Genomic DNA, 17,779 nt, shown 5'->3' with positions numbered 1-17,779 from the left:
GATCCCAACCCTAACCCATCTTGGCCCTCCTTTCACCCTCTTCCTGGCCCCCCTTCTCTTTCCAGGTCCCATTTGCGTGGTTATTGGTTCTGGATTCTCATTGGGGAAAGGGTGCCTTATGGGAAATAGAGCCCTGCCTTAGCCCCTTGTTCTCTCTGGGTCCTTGGTACTGCACCCGGAACCCTGACACCTGGCAGCGACCTTGGTCCTGGATCCTGCTTCTCCCCTACCAGATCCCCAGATTCCCTCCATGGTTTTAGCCCTCGTTCCCTCCTGACCTGCGGGAGAGATGGGGAGAGAACGCCCCAATCAGGACAAGCAAAGAAAGGGCAGGGTCGACTGACCGCCTGCATCCAGCCCTCCCTCGCTGGAGGACAATCAGACGCATCAGTGAGACAAATCAAAGCAGAAGCTCCTTTATTGAGAAAACACACACAAAGCTAATATAACATATAGGAGCCAATCAGGATAAAGGTCAGCAGGGTGGGGAGAGTTCACATGTAGACTCATCCTACAAGCAGTAATGAGTTACACGAGCTGTCCACGAGGACAGAAGGGTTCTGAGCCTATCCTAGAGGTGGTCCGATTTTTCATCACAACCTTCGGTAATGCATTCTGGCTGATCGCCAGGCGCCATCCTAGCCATGTGTGGCCCCAAGACTGGGAAGTGGGTAGCAGCCAGCAAGTTAGGTTTCCTCTTATCTGACGCAACATGTCCCACATGTTACATCATGCCCTACATGCGTCCACTGCCCTGAGCCCCTTGCCCCAGCACCAGCCCTTGGTTCTCCATTCCTTGGCCTGTTTCCTCATTTGAGCCTCTGGTGATCCTTGTTGCCCAGGGCGTCCCTGGGCATTGACTGCTGGTCCCTTGCTTGGGCCGCTTCCCTGTTCCCCTTGATTTCACTGCACTGCAGACCACTAGTGCTGCCCCCCTGCCTGGCCCCAGCCTCTTCTGCTCTCTCATGGCATGGGCCCTCTTCTAGGTCCCTCGCCTGGGCTCTTTATTGGGGTCTTGGCCTTCACCCCACTAGCACCCATCCTCCGGCCCTTCCTGCTGTGCCCTCCTTTGGCCCTTCTATTGTCCCTGTCCCTTTCAGGCCCCCTTTCCTAATACCTTTCCCAGGATACTCACCCAAGCCAGGGGAGTGGACCTGGCCTCTTGGCCCTTCTGGCTCCCTCGGGGAAAATGTAGCCCTGTCCCTTGCCTGGGCTCTTAGGCCTCCCTCAGCCTGGGCCCTCCCCCCTTCACCCTGGATACCCTTCAGTGGATCTGGACCTTGAGCCTGCCTCTCCCTGAGCGACTCGCTCCCCTCTCTCCTCTCCCTGACTCCCTAGGTCTTCCAGGGCCATGGCACTTGGCTCTCCATTCCTGGACCTGGCTCCTTGCTTGAGCCCTGGCTGCCCTTCTCCAGGACTCTGTCCATGTCCCTGTCCCTTGATTCCAGGCCCCTCAGTTGTGCCACTTCTCTGCTTCCCCTCTCTTCTCCTTGTGCTGTGGTAACCTGGTACTGCTGGGACCCTCCGTTCCCTCTGATTCTCCCTGGACTCCTCCAATGGGACCTGGCTCCCCTTTCACCCAGCAACTTCTGCCCCCGCTTCCGCACATAGGGTTTCCCCACACAGTGCCATACTTTGGCCCTCTTTGGGTCCAGGTCCCTCTCTGAGGATCTACTCACCTGTGGCAGAGGCGTGGAATTTGCTGGCTTCTGCCCCCTGAAAGCTCCCTATGGGAAACACAGCCCTACCCCTAGCCTCCTTTGCTGCCTTAAAGCTGACACCTGGTAGTGGACCTGGGCCTTGAGCCTTCTTCCCCCTGTGTGACTTTCTCCCTTGTTTCCCCTTTCTCCTCTCCCCAGCCCTGCCTGGGGTCTGGCACTTCGCTCTCCATTCCTGGCTTTCTTTAGGGTGAGAACATTCCCTCTAAAGTGCCCTTCTATCATGTTGTTCTGCCTCATCTCAGACTTGAGACAATGGAGTCATCTGACCATGGACTGAGACCTCTGCAACCATGAGCACAAAATCAGCCCAAATAAACTTTCCTCACCCAAAATATTCTTATCAGGTATTTTGGGCACATTGGTGAAAAATTGACTGGCATAACTTTATATATGCTTTGAGAGTGCACTCTTCCAGGAATTTGAGATCTAAGAAAGGAGTAGAAATATTTTTGCTTTAGTGCTGGAGGACAGAAGGATATCAATAAAGAAAAAGAAGTAACTAATACTGCTGCAGTCTGGCTGGGCACAAACCATGAGCCACTGAAGCAGGAATAAACTTTATTTCTGAACTCTACCAGCACACTCCACACATGCTCCTGAACGCCATGCAGCTCCTCTAGGAACTAGCAGCTGGAAATCCCTCCTCCTGCATTCCCCAACCAATGGGAACTCTCCAGGAATCTTCGGGAATCCCCACTAGAACTCCAAAGTAGTGTGAGAACTGCAAAGTAGTGGCCAAGGCGGATAGTAATGCCTTGCCGGTCAATCAATATTATTGGCAAAATGTCAGGGGCCATTCCGACTCAGCTGTGGCTTTCAGCATCTCCCGCCTTTTGTTTAATTAAACAACAAGCAATGTGGCTTAGGGACAGTGCCTGTTAGGTTGTCCAATACAACATATGGTCCTTACCCGTCATCGGATGAAATGACCTCTAGGTGTCAGCCTCCTGTCTTAGTTTGGTACCACTGCAATTGGATCATACCCATCACTGAATACCGGTCCAGCATACAGCCATACTTGTGGATAGGCCTTTGCATCAGTGGGGAGGTGAGGTTCTTTGCCTCACCTCTGTTGGCCCCCAAATTTGGCCTTGGAGCCAGTGTGGGGGGGTGAGGTTCTTTGCCTCACCTCGGATGGCTCACAAATTTTAGACCATCACTAGCAGAAGGGAGGAGAATACAGAAATGCCACGACACTAAGCCAATTAATGACTCCTTTGAAAAATTGTACAATGGTGACACATCAGCCAAGATACTCCAGCATTACCACAATTTGCTGCACCAACAGATAGTTCACAATATATACAAGTGATACATAGTCCAGGCAAGTTCTGCAAGCAGTTCAAAGCAGAGGAATCTATCAATATGTCTATTTCCTCCCAAAGTAAATCGACTCCTTGATTAAGCATTACTTGTTGAGTTATTATTCATTGATGCATCAGTTTATACAGTTTGTCTGTTTCTCAGTAATATTTTACAAAATATCAAAATGGAGCTAAATTTTTGCTCCAGTGAAATAACTGAAAAAGAACAATCATGTAAAGTAATTTTATTGAATATATTGCAAACGATTCTGCTATGCTAAATGTACCAAAGCCTTTAGTATCTAACTCTGGGAAGAAAGTGGACTCAATAAGTTGTATAAGTATAGCATCTATTTGATAAGACTCAAAGCAAGTGAGGACTTTAATTTGCATCATAAACATTACACTCTGTAGTGTATAAGAGAATAGAGCATCTTGGTTTTAAATCAACACATGAGATGGTATTTCGTAGGTTTTAAAGTCCAGATATAAAAGTCTAATTCCTTGGACTGACATTTATGTTTATCTTTGCACTTGGTATTGGTCTCCTGGGTTGAATTTTCACCCTGAGCTCTTTTCATATAGTCACAGTTTGGCATTTTTATTTCATCTCAAAGGGCTCCCTCTCTCCCTCCCCTTCTCCCTTCCTTCATTCCTCTTTCTTTCTTTCTTTCTTTCTTTCTTTCTTTCTTTCTTTCTTTCTTTCTTTCTTTCTTTCTTTCTTCCTTCCTTCCTTCCTTCCTTCCTTCCTTCCTTCCTTCTTCTTTTCAGACACTGCACACAACTTTGATAGCTCCAGGATTACGATGGTGACTTCTATTGCCAATGCAGTTCCAGAGACTGACTTCTTCCTGGACTCAAGGTACTTTCTTCTTCCTGAATCTTTTCCTCTGCTACCTTTTCTTCTGGTACTCTAGAGCTCTGTTAAGTGATGTTATCCCTCCACCAAGGTTTCACCCAATTCTGACTGCTGATATGTTTTTCCTAAAACTACATGAGCGTTTCTCCTAGAGCAGCAAAGTAATGATGTTTGGGAGCAGTGTGAACCTGGAATCTGGAAAGGAGAGTTCAGATTCCACTGGGTATCCAGAGTTCTTGACTGTTATGGTGCTACGTGAAACCATAAAGAGATGTTATGAGGTCAAAGATTTGAAATCATAATTGAAGATTCAGCAAAACAACAGATTGGGATGAGTAATAGTGAAGAAAAAATGGATGTTAATGAGGCAAAGACAAAACAAAGTACATAAGAATGGACACTTAATGCTTTTGAACATAATAATTATTAATAATTAGATAGAATCAATGACATTCACCCAAAATTAATTAGAAAAATGCTGAAAATTACAGAACTCTTTTCAAATTCCCTCAGATAAATATATAATACTACTAAGCTTTTTTAGTAGGAAGCATAAGGCTAGCCTCACTAATGTTAGACACAAGAAAAGTAAAAGAAACACACATTTAAATGGCATATTAGAAAGTGTTAAGAATTTGTAGGTTAGTGGTGGAGCACTTGCCTAGCATGCATGAGTCCCTGGATTTGATTCCTGCATTATAAAAAAGAAGAAGGAATTGTCATTATAACCCATGTCATTAAAAAGTTGGCAAAAATACATTTCTCAATACTGGTTGTTTGAATGAGTTTGGTAGGATAGTTGAATATGCAACATAGCCATGTATACTATCAATTTTAAATATACTGTTTGACACAGGAATTCCACTTTAAAAAATTTATTCCATAGATTTATTTCCAGAAAACAAGAAACTAACTCTATGAACAGCAACAACAACAAAAATAGTGTTCTTTCATTGTATAAGATAAAAAAGATCCTCTTAGTTAGAAACAAGGCAATCTTTAGAAATCAAAACGGAATTGATTGTATAGAGGTTCTAAGACATATTAAATGTCCTTATGAATCCAAGAGTAAGAGAGTATTAGGGATTTCTACATCTATGTACATATTTATAGTATTAAAAACATGGCTTCCCATTAATATGGAATCATGCAGATTTTAAATCCCTAAACAAAAATAATGATGCTATCCAATTTTACAGAATTTGTGTAGGATCTTTAATCTTTCACTTTCATTTCTTTCTGTTTCTTCCTGGAAATTATTCTACTGAAATGAAATTTAATTAAGGGCTTTTTTAGCAAAATATTTGTAGAATCACAAAAACTACAAAAATATTGAGATTTCAGTCTGCAAAATGGGTGCAAATAATATCAAAAGTAATTCAATTAAGAAGCTTATTAAATTATGAAATAGATGCAAAAGATACTGAAGATTATTAAAAGACAAACTTTTAAACCATACAAAGATTAGTTAAGGTTAGTTAAAGATTAGTTAAGTAAAAGTGTCATAGTACAATTAAATGGAGTTCTAGTCAGGACATACCTTCTTTTCTTCCTGGTACATTCCCTAACTCACACTAAAGCACTTGGCCTCTCTCTGTGCTACTTGTCAAAAGCTAAGCCTTCCTCAAGCTGAGGAATTGGAACAGAACCTATAGCCCTCTGCCCCTTGCAGGGACCCACCCTGAATCTTGGCCCCAGGCACACTTGAAACTTTAGAGATTCATTCCTGAATTGAAAAGGCTATCAATACAGTAAATTAAAAATCCTTTCACTATGATTTTAAGACAAGATGTTAAGATTATATATCAGATGATATATTAGGAATGTGAGTTAATTGTTTTCTTCTAGTTTTACAAGAAATAAAAACAATTTTGTAGACCCCTAAAGTATTATAAGGCCTTAGGCACTTTGCCTAGTGGGTAGGTGAGTCCTGCCTAGTATTCTAGGGATTTGTGTTAGCAGCAGCTGGGGCTCTGTCTCTAGAGAGGCCAAATTATAAACCCACTTCAAAGCAGAATTCACTTGGTCCTGCATGGTTAAGATGAAACTTTGTGAAGGAGTCTATGCTTCTGTGTGTGTTCTCTGATTCCCAAGGATAAAAACTTCTCCTTGGATCTTTGTGACAAAAATTGTGACAGTAAAATCCACACTGGCTTCTTTCTCTCAAACAGAGATTTCTTCATGTATCATATTTCTTCATGTATCATTTTCAATTCAAGATCATGAGACTCTTGCTTGTATTTCAGAAAAACAATACCATAGAGAAAATAAGTGTGAACATTATCTCCAAGGAGATTCTTGCCCTAAAATTAAAAAAAGGGGGGGTGGGAGGCTGGGGTTGTGACTCAGTGATAGAGCACTCACCTAGCACATGTGAGGCTCTGGGTTAGATCCTCATCAGCACATAAAAATAAATAAATAAAAATAAAGGTATTGGGGCTGGGGATGTGGCTCAAGTGGTAACACGCTTGTCTGGCATGCGAGAGGTGCTGGGTTTGATCCTCAGCACCACATAAAATAAAATAAAGATGTTGTGTCCACTGAAAACTGAAAAATAAATATTAAAAAATTCTCTCTTCCCCCCTCTCCTCTCTCTCTTTATACAAATGAAAATAAAAATTTAAATTAAATTAAAAATTATTTCACTATGATTTTAAGACAAGATGTTAATATTATATATTAGATGTTATATTAGGTATGAGAGTTAATTGTTTTCTTTTAGTTTTATAAGAAATGAAAATAATTTTGTACGCCCCTAAAGAATTATAAGGCCTTAGGCACTTTGCCCCATGGGTGGGTATGTCAAACTACAACTAAAAAATAAATTTTAATTTTTTAAAAAAGCATAATTCCTTTCAACATAAGATTTTGAAATACAGTTAGTGATTGTGAAAGTTAGCCAGCTTTGTGTACTACCTCTATGCAATTGACCATTATCAATCCCTAAAATATCTATAATTCCAGCTACTCATTAGGTTGAGACAAGAGAATCACAAGTTCCAGTCTAGCCTCAGTAATTTAATGAGACCCCAAGCAACTTAGTGAGAGTCCCTTAAAAGATAAAAGGATGTAACTCAGTGTTAAGGACCCCAGGTTCATACCCAAGTACCAAGAAAAAAAACTTAGTTTAATGTCATTTTTTCTTTTCCTTTATATTATTTTATTTTGCCAGCATTATTTTTTATCATGTGCTATGCTATGTGTTTCTTTTCATGATTTTCAATACTGAAAGCATAATTTGTATAAAGACTTCTAGATAGTTCTAATTTTGTTTTATGCCAATTTAACCAAAAGAAAGTACACTATGACAATGCTAATTATTTGGCTAGGCAGTGTGTGTTTGTGTGTGTGTGTGTGTGTGTGTGTGTAAAACAATGAAAACTTTCTCAAAAATGAAAAGATGTCCTTTTGTACAACTACTTTTGTAAAATATAAAATTTCCCAATGTCTGGAAATGTTGGAAAGTGGCATATGTGGTCATGTCTCATTGTGTTTTTTTTTTTTTCTTCCCCTTGGTGGTGCTGGTGATTGATTCAAGGGCTTCACATATGGTCAACAAGGCTTCTTTCTCTCAGCTCCATCTCTAATTTTTTTTTGAGACAGGGACTTCCTTATTTACTGTGCCTGGTCTTGAACTTGTTTCCCTCCTCCCTCAAACTCTAAGTTCTTGGGACTATAGGACTGGGCCACTTTACCTAGCCTCCTGCCTTTATTTATTGTGGAGCCTAATACTCTCATTGTCCTCAAGTTTCAAAAAAAAATCAACAAGGAGAAGGAGAGAAAGAAAAGCTGATTTAGACTTTAAGTCTTTAGAAGTAAGGGTGATCACATGGAATGTTCTCTCCATATCTAACCACAAAAACACTCCACCTCCTCTTTGACCTCTACTCCCATTCCCTGTCATGGACAATTAACACTCAATTAAGCTGATGAGAAAAAAGACAAACAGGTCTGATCCCACTGTTCAGGAAGACTTAGCACCTAAGCCCCTCTAAATCCAAATCCCTTCATCTAAAACCTACTGGATTTCAGGAAACAGAAAAATTTAAAAGTACATGTCCATGTAATGAAGGCATTTACATCCCTTGAAGCTCAGCCTACTGTATAGTAATTTATCTTTTTATTTTTTGAGACAGGATATTGCTCTGTTGCTCAAGGTGGCTTCAAGCAGTGCTCCTGTCTGAGACTCCTGTGTAGCTTGGACTGCTGGTACTCATCATGGCACCCTGCTGATGATAGCTGGCTAAAGCAACCTGAGCAAACTGATGTTTGCCATGTGACTCCACTGTCATGATGGGCAAAAGGTGCAACTTATGCAATCCAGGGGGAGAAATAAATAATGTCCATGTGCTTCTGCCATTTTCAATGCTTTATTCACTCAAATCATTCAATACAATTTTACTCTATAGGTTCTTAATCAAGGAACTGACAATTTTTAATGTTAGCACTTCATAAACATAATCAACTCACAGCAAACAACTCTAGATTAATTCTAAGAACTAAAATCACACTTAATGATGATACGCTCATGATAGAAATTTCCTCTGCATGGTAAGCTTAAGTTTCAGATCAAAAGTCTCAAGCCTTGGGCTCTAAGTCCAGCAGATGAACATTTACTTTGACCACAGTGATCAGGTCAGAAACTAAGGCAGGCTTCTCCTGGGGTGGAACTGATGGCTGGCTGAGGAGGTGGTCATAGGGAAAAGTCCTTTTTTTCACTAGAGTGAAGAGGCTGCTGTAGAATTTGAAAGAGATGAGAACAAGTCAAAGGATCAGGCAGATGAGAAGAGTTGGGATGTCATTCTAGGTCCTCATCAGTCTCTCAGGCTTGTGTGCATGAGTGTCAGCTGGCTGAATGTCTGTTCATTTGCTCCATCATTTATACTAAATTTAGGGGCTTCTGATCACCCTTTCAATTCCTATCAGCTGCCACCAGATTTTTCGGTGACATCATTTGCTCTGGGGTTAAAGCATGTGGTTTATTTTTCCCTACCCTGATTTTTTTGCTTCTTGCTCTCATCAGAGTGAGTGCAATATAGGAGAGGCTCAACTCTGAACTTGACAGGGTAGGGAGAAGTGACTAATTTGTGTCTTAGAGCCATACTAGAGGGCTCTGTAGGTAGACATGCCTGGTGATAGTGCAGTTTTCAAGCTGGAGTTTTAAAATGGAGTTGCTTAGGCTAAGGCCTTAGGCCATCCTTACACCCACCATTGGACAGAGCCTACTAGGGCAGGATTCTGTAACTGCCTGGACATGCCAAGCTGATGTCTTGGATTCCTTGGCTGTCAACTCAGAAGGCCCAAGACTAGAGATTTCATTTGGTCTTCTTTCCTAAGTAATGTAACTGGAGACCATTTGAAGGACACTTATTGATACTGGTTCTCTCCAGAGTTCAAGAAGGTCACATTCAGTTTTGAAGAAACACCAGCAAGTGGCCACCCAACTACACACTCTGTTAAAACCCTACCCTCATATCTTCAGAGATGCCCTTGGGTTCAGCCCACAACTCTGACCTGGGTAATTGTCTCCTTCTTGCCCCAGACCCACCTATACAACTCCCCACCCTGACTCACTCCCTCAAAATCAATAGACAATGAGTGAATAAAGGAATGGGTTTAATTATCATGAAAAATTTAATCAGATTAGAAACTATTAGAATTCTCAGTCCATCTAAAAGAAGAGTTCCTTATCAAATTAATTACACAAAGATTTTTTTTCTTATTGAAGAACCTTTAATTCATTCAGGAGAGAAAGATCAGCACAGCCAAAGCTCCTAGGCATACAGGGCACAGTCCCAGTGCATGAGTCCACAAGGTCAGTATGAGGGTCCCCAATGGAGTTTCTTCAGGCTCCTTCCAGGGCATTGGCTGATGGGTATTGTACTGCAAGTTGTCCTCCAGGCTGGGATTCCTTTCTATTCTGGGTTCCTCTGGGATGTAAGCCTTGGTCTTCAGCAGCTTGGAGGGATGACCTGGGCTCCAAGAGGCAGCCTGAATGTGTGTCTGTCCAATAGTCTAGTCACTGGCACCTCCTGGGAGGTTCAGGGCCCATTGGGCTGCACTGATGGTAGGGCTTGCCTCTTCTTGAGGTGATTGGAGCTCCTGAGTGGATTCAGTCATTGGCTCCTGGATGCTCAGGTCTAGACCTCATTTTTGGCCCCTCTCAACTCTCTGCTCCTGTGTAACAACATATTCCATTAGTACACTACTCTCAGATCCCCAAAGACAGCTTCCTGTTCTGTGTAGGCCCAGTGAAATAGCTTACCAAAAAATTCACATCTCCACAGCTCTGGAGGCACTGGCAGGAGTGGTGGCTCAGAGCAGGAAAATTATCCATTGCCCAGGCCCACTCCTGTTCTGGGTTCAGGCCTGGTGGCATGTTGGTCTCTGGACATGCCCTCCTGGGAATCAGGGATCCTAAGGTTGACAGAGGGACCCCCATAGTTTCAGCTTCCCTACCAGGCCAAGGTGTGTTTCTGGAAAAGGAAAAAGAGCAAATGATTCAGTCTGGTATGGACAGAACCTTTTTATAGTGGTCTGTCTTGTAGCTGACCTCAGAAGACATATCCAATCACTTTCCTGGGACATTCATTTGCATCACAAATTGATTGAAGAACCTGGTAGGATTAAGGTGCCAATGGACTAATCCTGAAGGCATTGTTAAAATTGCTTGGTTTTGATTGAATTAGATAGTGAAAAGGTGGGTGGGTGTGGGTGGCAAGGCAGGCTCCAGTCCTTGGCAGTTTTAAATCAGTATCAAAATTCTCTCCCTATTTCAGATAAACATAGACAAATTAGGTAGGCATAGGGATGCACCCCTGTAATCTCAGTCTCTTGGGACACTGAGGGAGGAGGACCTTGAGTTCAAAGTCAGCCTCAGTAAGGGTGAAGTGCTAAGGAACTCAGTGAGACCCTGTTTCTAATAAAATACCAAAAAAAAAAAAGAAAGAAAGAAAGAAAAAAAGAAAGAAAGAATAGGGCTGGTGATTTGGACCCATTCTCAAGTGCCCTTGAATTCAATTCCTGGTATCCAAAACAAAAACAAACCAACCACATAAAGTAATGACTGTGTCCAATCCTGCATCCCATTTTATTTTTTCCGGTCATGCTGGTGATTGAATGTTAGGCTTTAAACCACTGAGCTTCTTCTTAGCCCCTTTTATTTTCTGTTTTGAGACAAGATCTGGCCATGTTGCCTAGTATGGCCTCAAACATGTGTTTTTCTTCCCTCAGTCTTTTTATTTGCTGGGATTTCCTGAATGGGTTATTGAACCCAGCTAATTCTCCCCATATGTGCAGGGATTGCCTGGTTTTAGAGACCAGACTCAGTGGTGCTGGATCATAGTCTTAAGACCATAAGCTAATTCATCCTGGAACTGGATGGAGAAGCTAAGTTTTAAAGCATTCATGCTAAGCAGGGAAATGAGTAAGGGGAGCAGGTTGTGTTGAGAAAAGGAGAGTCCTATGGCTATTTTGAATTGTAATTTTTCTTTTTTTAAAAAAAATTATAGATGGACACATTTTATTTATTTCTTTATTTTCATGTAGTGGTGAGGATCAAACCCAGTGCCTCACACATGCTAGTGAGTGCTCTACCACTGAGACCCAACCCCAGTCCCTAGAATTGTAAATTTTCTATTCTATGCCTAGATTTTCTGCATTAAAGTACATCTAAATTTCCTATGATTTTCCTGTCTAAAGTACAAATCAATAGAGTTAATCTCACATTATCCATAGTTTGCACCCCACCCCCAGAATCCTAACCTTTTCTAATGTAAATAGGAGTATTTTATCCTAAGTTGTTCCTCTTTATCTACTTTCCTTTGTTTTATAGCAATTCATCCCATTTCTATTTTATTTAAATGTATATTTAGCCAGCTCTGCTGCAGCAAAGATGTAATCTGAGTGACTCTGGAGCCTGCAGCAGGAGGATTTAAAGTTCAAGGCCAGTCTCAGCAATTTAGAGACATTTCCTTTTTTTTTTTTTTTTTTTTTTGTTTGTTTGTGTTTCTTTTTTGTGCATGTGTTTTTTTTCATGCATGTGTATGCATTTTCTTTTTCTGGTTTAGGAAACAATTCTTTTTCAGTAAGGATCATCTCAATGGGGCAGGGGAATTCATGTATGTGTTAATCTGGCCATGAGCTCTATAAATGTGGCAGTATATCTAGGTTCTTTACTCATTGGATACATTAAATGACCAAAAAACTTATATCTAAATCCTCAAGTTTAGCATTACTCTTCCACATTTAAAGATGTCTGCCAAAATTGAGTACTTTTTTTGGTCTATAGACCCTATGTCAGCTCTACTCTTTAGAGACACCAATCAACTCTACCATTTTAACAGTGGAAAGGCACACATTTTTTGTTTACTTTTGGGTTTTTGGTTACTGATGAGTGAACCCAGGGGTACTTAATTCTTAGTTAATCTCCTGGTCTTTTTAAATTTTCTGTTTTAAGACAGGGTCTCAGTAAGTAGCATAAACCCTCACAAAGTTGCTGAGGGTGGCCTTGAACTCTGGAATCTCCTGTCTCAGTCTCTATTGCTCCTGGGAATACAGAATGAACCACTATGCCAACCCACATTTTATATTTAAAGTGACATCTTTCAGACTCTTGGTGGCCCTTTGGATATGCATACCCTTGATGACTTGGCAGTTATTTTATGTTTTAATAGTGAACACAAAGATTTGAACCTCTTTATTTGTAAGATTTTGTGGAGTTTTGTGTATCAAGACAATAGTGAACCATTTTCACAGATCACCTTGGACAAGTTATAGGAAGAGGAATGATTCATTCTATAGGTGATTATATTTTCACTTGATGTACAAAGTTTCAGGAGACATATCTAATTTTATTAAGAATGAATTTTTAACATTTTTTATTTGTTTGTTTGTTTATTTATTTATTCATTTATTTATTTATGGTAGCATTGGGAAGTGAACCCAGGGCTTCATGCATGCCAGGCAAGAACTCTACCACTAATCTACAATCAAAGCCCTTCTTTACAAGTTACTAAGATCTTTTTATGTACATTTCACCTGCAGCTTTAAACTCTGACACAGTAGCCTCTGATGTGCCTTAGCACACTCTACCTCTCCAATTTCCTGCAGTGGACATTTGTATTGCTGCTGACCCCTATCACCACACATAATTGTCCCTATGCACCTGTGGGAGAATTTACCTAAGGCAGGTGCCCATAAACATAACTCTTTCCTCAAAAGAGTATTACCTAAACTTTTCTGAGCATTACTAGATTGTTTTATAGGGTGAATGCAGCATTTACTTTTCAACAATAGTCTTGTGCAGTACTGCATGCACATATTTCTCACAAACAATTGAAGTGACCCAGTATTCTGACATTTGCTGGGGCCTTTGTGGCTCTGAAGAGGTTTGCTTTGGGCTTGACGGCCTCCTGATCCAGTTTTTCCTAATTTCTTAAAGTCTCTTTTTATGAGCCTGTTGCTGTGTGTTTTTTAAACATTCTTTGATGTTCAGTCTTAAATCTATCTTTGCTTTTTGATCATATTATGAGTTATTCTCATCCCTAGTGCTTAAACTAAGTGTGTTCAGTTTCTGTTCCTAAAGGCAAAAGGAACACAACTGTGCCTTAGCATTCCTCTTGCTGCCTTTTAGCCTGTTGCAATCCCTTTTATTTTTAAGAACCACAAAAAAATGGACTTAGGTTTCATTCACAAAATATACATTTTTTCCATAAAAAAGCATTAAAATATTCTGTTTTCAGGATGTTCTTATCAAGTTAGTTTAACATTTTTATTTCAACAAAAATAATGCCTTCAAAATTTTATGAATTTTTACAGTTTTCCTTTCATATAAGCTTTTCAGTCAAGAAATAAATTCTCTAAACAGACATTTTTATATTTTCTATATATATTAACTGCATTAACACAGAGATCCAGAAACCAGAAGCAGAGTTTTGCTCTCTAAAACTTTCTATCCTAGGTGGGTATTAAACCATATCTGAGTTACATTAATCTAAATGGGGCTAGGGTCTGAGAGAGGCTGTTCTGGGCAGGGGCAGCTGTGTGAAGGCATTAGAAACTGGAGACTTCCAGGCCCTTCCTTAAGTAGATGCAGAACAAAAGTACTATCCAAGGAGACACACTTCCCACTTAAGGAACTCCTGCCACACATTCTTTTCTATACTTGGATAGATTTGTTTGAGGCCAACAGCTGCGGCTCTTTTGCATTGTTCACCTGGATACCTTCCATACCTCTGCCCACCAAAGCAAGAGGATCCCTTTCCTAAGCCTCTGATATCAAGTCTGTAGCACAGCTCAGAATCAGAGCTTTGTCCCACACCCCATGCAGAACTCCTCCATCTCTGTTCTCTCTTCATTCTGTCTACTGTTGAACAAGAGAATCAAATATTTATGAGGGCCTATAAAAGCAATATCTCTTGCCTATTAGTAAGTAAACAAAGAGACATGTGTAAGAGAGAAATCTTACATTTGTCTGAAAGGTAGAATAAACAGAATCCCTCAGATTGAATACTCAGTACTTGTAGGACTCAGTGATCATGGCCAAGGATTAAAGATCAGCATGTTTCTGGGAAGCCTCTTTCCAGGACTACATGGATGTGACCAAGTGAATCTGCCAGGACAGGTGACTTAATGGTTGCTTTGAAGCATGGCACTCTCCTGAGGCTGAATTTGAGTTCTTCTGTCCAATGGGCATAGGGTTCCAGGCAGGCAGGTAGGAGGAACTAGGCATGTTTCTTAGTATCTGTGCTGTTGGCAACTGACTGTGTCAAGGACAAGCCCAAGATAGGAGCCCCCATGGCCTAGAGAGCAGTTCCCAGTAGAAATGTAGGGGAGTAGCCATGGCCTAGCATCTTCTGAGCTCAGTATCAAAAACAACTGGGATCTCAGTGTCATCTCTGCAGAATTCAGAACCTGCTTCACACAGAAGTAAATGGTCCATGATTTTGGCCTCTAGATCAGGAGAAACAGTGTTAGGGCTCAGAGAAGTGGCAAAGGATTGAGTGGCTGCTAAGCATTTAGATGCTTATATATGGCTCTCTTGCAGAATCTTTTTTTTAAATTCTTTTTTTGTTGTTGTTGGACACAATACCTAATTTTTATTAATTTATTTTTACATGGTGCTGAGGATCAAACCCAGAGACTCACATATGCTAGGTGAGCACTGAGCCACAACCCCAGTCCTTCTTGCACAATCCTCCTGTATAGTTCATTATGTTGTGTGATAATGGTACTCTTGGAGGCAAATTGCTTCAGAAGGCTGGGTCTGATGAACTTCAGTGGAAAAACAATCATCTTCACTTGAGTATTCTGAATATCTAAGAAGAACAAATCAAAAAAGCAAAACAAAAAGAAAGGAAAGCAATCATCTTGAATGAAATTAATAAATCAAATGGTATCAGTTATTAGATTAAGGTTAAAATATTTTACAAAGTGTTACTTATTGTGAAATGCTAGTCTCTCTGTTTCTTTACTGATATCCTATGTCACATAGTATTTCTTCAGGGCGTGTATCTTCTTCTTCTACAAAGGCTTAATTCACTATTCCAAATCGAACCACAGGCTATGCTCTAGCTGAGAATGAAATTTAGGACCTCTTGAGGAGGAATGTTTGAGAGAAGATGAAGATCAATTCTTCAGTCTTCCCTGGAATTATCAACTGCCTATTTTGTTTCTTTAAAGATGAATTTCTACATGAAAATGACTAAGGGGAAGAGAGAGGTGATGGGAAGGAAGGAAAGGAAGAGAGGGCAAGCTATAGACTTAAATATCAAGTAACTAAATATGGCTCAGAATCAAATTCTTGTCTCAACTTATAATAGATTTAAGTGACATTTTAATTTTCTAAGCCACAGGTGGTGGTGATTGATTAACCTGTGAGGGAGAACAAAATTGTTAATTTCAAAAAGTAGATTTCAGATATTAAGAAATCATATAGGTCATTCAGGCACAGTTGTCTCATACACCTGTAATCCTAGCTACTAGAGTAGCTGAGGCAGAAAGAGTAAAATTTGAGGCTTGGCTGAGTAACTGGAGGAGATCCTGTCTCAGGATGATAAAAAAGGCTGGGGATGTATCTCTGTTCTAAAGTGATCCAGCTTCAATTCTCAGTACTAAAGAAGGTAAAAGGAAATGTAAAGAAAGTGACAGTTCCTGAGACATAATACAACTAACAACCCTTTTAAAGTTATATTTATTCTTATGTGTTGGTACTATTATGCTAAAAACATAAGCCCTTTAAACATCTCCCTAATGTAAGGAGATTTTTCACATTCTTGTACCAGATCCACTTGATATTTATTTTCTTTTTTAGATAGGGTCTTACTAAATTTCTCAGGTTGTCCTAGAACTTGAAATCCTTCCACCTCAGTCTCCTGAGCAGATGGGATTACATGCATGACTCACTGTTGCCTGGCTATCAGATTCACTTTGAAATTGTTAGAAGTACATATATTTAGCATCTTACAGGACCATAGTCTACTGTGTTTAATGATTCTTTTACTCTCAATGTCATAAACTCTGCATTAGTACTAACTTAAGCATATACAGAGTGCTTACCTTTTGCCACATATTATTAAAATAGCTATAAGTATGGCATGTTCCCTCTAAAATATGGAAACTTAAAAAAATTTACTTTAATGTAGAATAGGGATTGTTAGGGCTTGGGAAGGTGTGAAGAGAAAGTGGAAGAAGAGTGCATGGATGTTACAAATAGACTCCATATGTGTATATGGAAAGATGACATGAATTCCTCCTCAATATGTACAGTTTAATTTGTGCCAATAAATAAATCAATTTTAAAAGCACTACATAGGCAAAGATGAAAAAATCCATTTTTTTCTCTCCTATATTAGCAGGCACAGAATTCTGCAACTCTAGAGCTCCACCTGGAAAGAGACCAGGGTTGGGGGGAAATTCCCCAGCTTGGAAAGCCTTGAGGAGACCAGAACCCAATCTAGTTTACTAGGGCTGCTGAGCAGAATTCTTAATGGCACAAAAATGACTTCCACATAGATAGGATTGGAGACTTCTGTCTAAGCACCTGTCTGGTCTTGGCAGCCCCACGCTGCTGCAGATGAGGTCCTTGTCCCAGTAGATTAGTAGATGCAAAAGAACAGAAAGAAAAAAGAACCTGATGGAGGCAATATGTGCCCCCCAGGGGCATTCCCATAGCATGCTCCTGTTTTCTTGGTCTCTGAAACTCATTTCTGTTTCTGATCCACTGTTCCATGCTGCCATCCTCACACAAGAGCCTGCAGATTCACACCTTCCTCAGTTGGGTTGGAAAGGCACAGGGTGAAGTGGTGCCTAGATATTGAGCCTGGAATATGCCTTGGCACAGGGACACTTTTATTTTGGTGCCTTTACTTTTCTAGACATTTAAGAAGTTTTGCAAATTGAATCAACCTTATTTGGTATAGTAACATAAAGGTATTTGTCTTAATTGGCTTTATGGATTGCGAGGGAATATTTCTTGATGACATTTTATCCTCATTTCAAATAAAGAAAAAATAAGTAGTCATTTCATGAGTTTATTCAGTTAGTTGTTAAATAGGAGAGTAAAACAGTCAGCGAATGGGAAAACATAAGACCTTTTTTTTGTCCATTTGCCTTTAGGTTAAGTCTTGACTCTTGCCTTTCCATTCTGAACTTATCTGTTACCAGAACTAGCTTCTGGCTTGGGCCCTGGCTTCAATCCTATTCCTATCTTTCAGAATCCCTTAAGTGAGTTGATGCCACACCTATCATTGAAAGTACACATTCAGTTATGATTCAGTGAAAAATTGAATGCTAGCACAGCAGTCCGAATCCAACACTTACTACAGGGTTGTGTTATCATATAGATTTACCACTGGCTCATATACCAGTTACTCCAGCTTTGCCTTATGCCTGCA

The sequence above is a fragment of the Ictidomys tridecemlineatus genome, chromosome 3, assembly GCF_052094955.1.
Source record: "Ictidomys tridecemlineatus isolate mIctTri1 chromosome 3, mIctTri1.hap1, whole genome shotgun sequence".
NCBI lineage: Eukaryota > Metazoa > Chordata > Mammalia > Rodentia > Sciuridae > Ictidomys > Ictidomys tridecemlineatus.
Note: the sequence above shows the minus strand (reverse complement) of the source record.